The sequence below is a fragment of the Rutidosis leptorrhynchoides genome, chromosome 4 (assembly GCF_046630445.1).
Source record: "Rutidosis leptorrhynchoides isolate AG116_Rl617_1_P2 chromosome 4, CSIRO_AGI_Rlap_v1, whole genome shotgun sequence".
Taxonomy (NCBI): Eukaryota; Viridiplantae; Streptophyta; class Magnoliopsida; order Asterales; family Asteraceae; genus Rutidosis; species Rutidosis leptorrhynchoides.
This window is the reverse complement of record NC_092336.1, coordinates 521,805,960-521,812,088: the sequence shown is the minus strand read 5'-3', so window position 1 is coordinate 521,812,088 and position 6,129 is coordinate 521,805,960.

Genomic DNA, 6,129 nt, shown 5'->3' with positions numbered 1-6,129 from the left:
TAAAAAATATATTACTATTTTAAAATAAGTAATATAATATATAAATAATACATGTATACTAAATTGATTATTATTACATGTTAAATTATATATTTTAATAAGTACAAATGATATAGGTTCGTGAATCCGAGGCCAACCCTGCATTGTTCAGTTGTTCAATATCATCATATGTATTTTTACTACAAAATAGAGTATGGTGAGTTCATTTGCTCCCTTTTACTCATTACATTTTTGGGCTGAGAATACGCGCAATGTTTTAATAACTGTTTTACAATATTTATATGCGTGAGTTCATTTGATTCCCTTTTACTCTTTGCATTTTTGGGACTGAGAATACATGCACTACTTTTATAACTGCTTTATTAAATGCTTTTGAAAAACATTTTGAACTGCGAATACACGAAATGCTTTTATAAATGTTTGACGAGATAGACACAAGCAAAACATTCCTCGAATGAATTATGTGGACGTGATAATTGTCACCATTGAATTATGTGGACGTGATAATTTCCACAATTGATATGAATATTTTTCCCCTGATTATTATTGCTTGGTAACCTAAGAATTAGGGAACATCACTAATTTTGAGAATTAGTGCACGCCTAATTGACGCGAATCCTAAAGGTAGCTACCGGGTTTAACACCCTCACACAGAATGTTCACTAGACGGAAGGGCTAGTGGGCGTGGTGTTTAGTACTTCGAAGTTTATATGATTATTATACAGATGAGATGTTCTGTTTTGGGGATATTATTATGCGCATTATATGTTAAGGTCGGTTACCAAGCCAAGCTATGAAAGCAATGAAAAGTGAATGTTATGTATCGAGAGAATGATTTTATACACAGGTTATGTGTATGTTATTTTTGTGCACGAGATATGTGTACGGTACTAAGATTTATGACAAAGGATTTCGTACACGAGAAAGGTGTACTGTATTTAAAATATATCGCATGTACATTACAGGTGGGTATAAGATTCAGGCCCATTTGTACCATGCAGCATTTAAATCTTGTGGTCTATCAAAATGATGAATTTTATTGTTTTACGATAAACCTATGAACTCACCAACCTTTTGGTTGACACTTTAAAGCATGTTTATTCTCAGGTATGAAAGAAACCTTCCGCTGTGAATTTGCTCATTTTAAAGATATTACATGGAGTCGGTCATGGAATATAGAAGTCATTTCATCGTGATGGTACCAGATGTTATTGTATTCGTTCAGAAGAATTTGGACGGGGTATGACATGTGGTATCAGAGCGGTGGTCTTAGCGAACCAGGTCATGCATTAGTGTGTCTAACTGATAGTTGTTTAGATGCATTAGTGGGTCTGGACTTCGACCGTGTCTGCATGTCAAAAGTTTTGCTTATCATTTAGTGTCGAAAATTATTTGCTTATCATCCTTAAAGTCTAGACACGTCTTACTGCCTCTATTGCATAGACAGTGTATAGATAAATTAATATCTTAACGTATCTGTTACTATAAACTTTGCCTGACATATTCTGTAGATTCCTCCGTAACTTATGGGATTTTAGTATTATATATGAATTTGTAAATTATGTATTGCAGGGTACTAATATACATCCTATAATCTATTTCTTATCGAAAATCCTTCATCTGATCATACGAGATGAATCCCTCAACCAGTTCGAATTCCTCGGATTCCGACAGCTATTCCGATATGGAGTTTCACCTAAGCTCTGAAAGGAGTGTCAACAGAATGAATCAACCAATTCATCTGATGGGTTCGTAGTCTACTTAACCAATGGAGACGCGAAGAAGGCGATCCCTTCCACCAACCGAATTCACCTCTTGGTAAAGAACCTGAAACACTTACCGGTGAACCTATCCGAAACACCATTTTCAGCCTCATTTCTAGAGTAGCTCATCACGATTATATTCTATCAACAATTCTAAATCTTATTCATCCGCTCGTTCTGACCGACAATTATCCCGGAATAATAGAAGAAGTCAACGAACTTCGCGCTCGAGTAATCAATTTGGAAAACGTGGTGCAAAAGTTACCAGCTTCAACAACATCACCAGGACCAGCAGAACCACCAACATCAACACCAGTACCACCAACAACCCAAGTTTCAATATCACATGCCCCAACATCTCATTCTGTACCTCGAGTATAATTATCATTCTACATGACGATTTACAACATTTATCTTCGTTTGACATAACGATTATGTAATCTCTAATGTTTTAGAGATTACGTGATCTAGCTCTAACGATAAATCAAATGAGACTAATATCATATTAACTCATTAAATCCATGATTACATCTGAAGAAAATATATATGTATATATGTTTTCATAAAGATTGTAATTAAAAATTCTTTGTACAAACTGATAATGGTGAAAATATTTTAACGGGTAGGTAATACCCGATGAATATTTAGTTTCACATTAATAAGTGACACTGTACATTCTTCGAATCTGATTCAACAGTCATTTACTATCCTACTTACATCCACAGATATATGAATCCGTTCACTACAGAATAACCATTGTTATTCGATTTCATATTTGGATTTTGACTTATCAGAATCCAACAAGTGGCATAATGAAGAAAATATTGGACAATTAAAATGAATTAAAATATTGATTATAACATATGAAACTAAAGAATTCTTCAAGTCTGCCACTTGATTTCATCTTAAACCTCATTTATATCTTAACAATTCCAATCTGCATTCAAACATTTCATAATTCTTGAAAACACTTCAATCGAGAGGATGAACCAACCGCACTTCATCTACGGAAGAAAAAAAATTGATGCATATAGTTATGCACCTGAAAACACTCGGAACCTGAGTAAATGTTTAAAACGTATCTGTGCTAACCCTTTGGGAGTTGTTATTACCAAAAATAACTGTGTAATCCCTTTTCAAAGTAACCAATTTTGTCATAGCTCCAGCAGGTCAACTTCGATTTTCATTCAAAACAACCTTATTATAACCTTGATATATATGCGTACTCTTTTATTGTTATCGGAGAACCTTTTATATTCCACCACATCACCAGCAGACGTACCAGCAACTTCGTTGCTCCTTGGCTTAAATCTCTCTGACAAATCACTATATTTATCTATTGAAGTCTTATCATGAACTCATCCGCACCTTGTAACGAGGATTGCCATACCAATTACCAGAAATCAGCGTTTAATCATCTAAAAACATAATTCTTAAAACCCCTCAGTTTGATAACCAATGATCCAGATCCGTTAAAATTGAAAATACTGACGAAGCAGCATGTAGTAAATGGTCTTAATGGCCAAAAGTTTGATAATAAAGAATGGAGTGTTGGGAACACTCAATAGAAAATTTGGTACTGAAAAATGGATTGAGCAAACCATGATGGAGACCAAGGACAAATACAAGGACCAAACCCAATATTCAAAGAACCCAGATAAATCTGGATCAGATGAAATCTTTAGAGAATATCTTGCTCCGTACCCATGTTAAAATCCTGCGAAAAAATATTTTCATCAACTTTCGAACTTTGCAATTCCAAAATATCATCATAAATATCTTAGATATTTCTGAGGATATTTTCATAAATATTCTTATCCGAAATTATCTATCTCTTCGTATTTTCTGTATTCCATTATATTGGAAACCTCTGTAAAATCTAAGTATAAATTATGAATGAATTGTGGAGAAGTGTTGAGAATTGAAGCATGGGTTAGTATAATATAATGACGCCCGGCCAACGTGATTATATTACAGTAAGTCATGCTGAGTTTCTAATGAAACGTGATGATGGTTCACAGTAGATCATATCATCATCATGTGACATGTTACATAACTCTTTCATTCTACTTAACCTCCGAACATATCAATATATATATATATATATATATATATATATATATATATATATATATATATATATATATATATATATATATATATATATATATATATATATATATTCTTGATAGTTCTATCTTCTGTAATTCTGGTAATTTAACCAATCAAATCGTACTATTACAATTCTTCTGCTTAGTATATTATGATCATTCAAAATTTCATACATATGAATTCTGGACCATTATTCGCTTGACTTGGAGTCGGGAAGAGAAAACAAGAGCATGGAGCTCCGAAATATAAAGGAAAATATAAAGCCGATCACAAACACAGAAATCACAAATCGTGTATATCAATGTGTATAGCAATATAAAGACATGGGAGAATTAAAAGCACTATAACCCCAAGGTAATCATAGACGTAAATAGATTCCTCCGGTGGTAAATGAAAAAGAAGAATGGCATAAGCAATAGTCAGGAAAATAACAAGGATCAGAACTGGATTGAGCATTTTCAAAATCTTTAGGAAGTATGAACTGAGAAGGAAAGTATATGAGTGATGAAAATAATGGAACGGAAGAAGTTCATTTATAGTGAAAATACCAGACAAAACAATCGAGACAGATTATCACATTTAATTATAGAGATCTTAATTACCTTATTAACCGAAGAATCAGATCTTTTAGATTTCAAAGATTTTCTCTAAATCCCTTGAATTCCGGAATTCAAACGTGACTACGTCAAAACTAAAGACGAATATCTATTACCTTATCTCAATCTTTTGTGATAGTTTCACTCATACGCTTCGAGTAATAGAATCGTTTTATCCAAATTATTCAATGGTGATAAAACTCTATTTATCGACTCATATTCGTCATGAAAACATTTTAATTGTTATCCATGACAACCGCACTCAAATTTCGGGACGAAATTTCTTTAACAGGTAGGTATTGTGACGACCCAAAAAATTTCGACTAATTTTAAACCAAACTCTCAATACGATTTATTATTTTTGACGCGATAAGAAAAGTCTGTTAGGTTGAGTCTCAAAAATTTTGAACTGTTTCATATATTCAATTACCTTTCGACTGTTCCTGACGATTCACGAACAATTAGTTGTAAATAAATATGTATATATATATATAGGTATATAAATAATAATTAGAGATATTAAATAAAGAAATTATATGATTTGATGATTTAAATTAATAATTAAATTGTTAATTAATATATATTTATGTAAATATAATGTAATTCGAAAATAAATGGTTTTAAATTCATTTAGGAAACAATAATAACATTCGGTTATCATTCAAATGGTTATTTAAACAAACTTATATGATTTTAAAATAAATGGTGATCTGTATAAATTATAATTGTTATACTCATATTATTAATATTGTTATTATTAATTCTATTATTATTAGTATCTTGATTAATATTAATATATTTATAATTGTTAATTATTAATGTAAATTATATATAAATTAATACAAACATAATCCAAAATCAGTAAATGATCGAATTATGTTTCATGTTCCCATCAATCTTTATTGATGTTTTGTTTCTCTCTGCAAATGGTTACAGATCAACATCAGCTTTATCTTATTTTATTCTTCGTACCATTTTATTATTATTATATAGTTATATTCACGAATGATTGAATCCGTTAGGTAATAGATATTATTAAAGTAAGTTACTTGTGCGATACTGTTTTTCTGATTCCATCTATCTGTTATCTAATTATCTTTATATATATTTACATATGATATACATCCTTACATGACATATAACCACTTATATTATTCTTGTTTTCATTACTTCTTTTTCCTTAGTTACTAATCAAACACCATCATCCATGATTCATATTTCTGCCGACTTCAAGAATCAAAACAAATCAAACCTTCAATCACACACAATCCCTCATCATCATCATTAAATTATACGCACACAAGCTGGTTCAAATCATAAACATAACCATCACCTTTGGTCATCACTTACAAACCACACACATACACCATCAAACCCATGTAAATCTTTGTGGCTACCATGCTTGTTTCTTTTCCTGATTCAACCATCACAACTACCATAATATCACCACAACTCCAACACCCTCTTCATTTTCTGTTGTAACCACCGAACCACCATTACCACTGTTGTCTACTTCTATTTGTCTAATCAAACGCAACCCAAACAGAGGTAAGACTACGCTTATTGTTTATGTCTTGAACAACTCCTGCAGCTGAAATTATTTATGTTTCATTCAGCTGCTACTTTGCTTGTTCCTTTTTTCGATTTCAATCCAACCC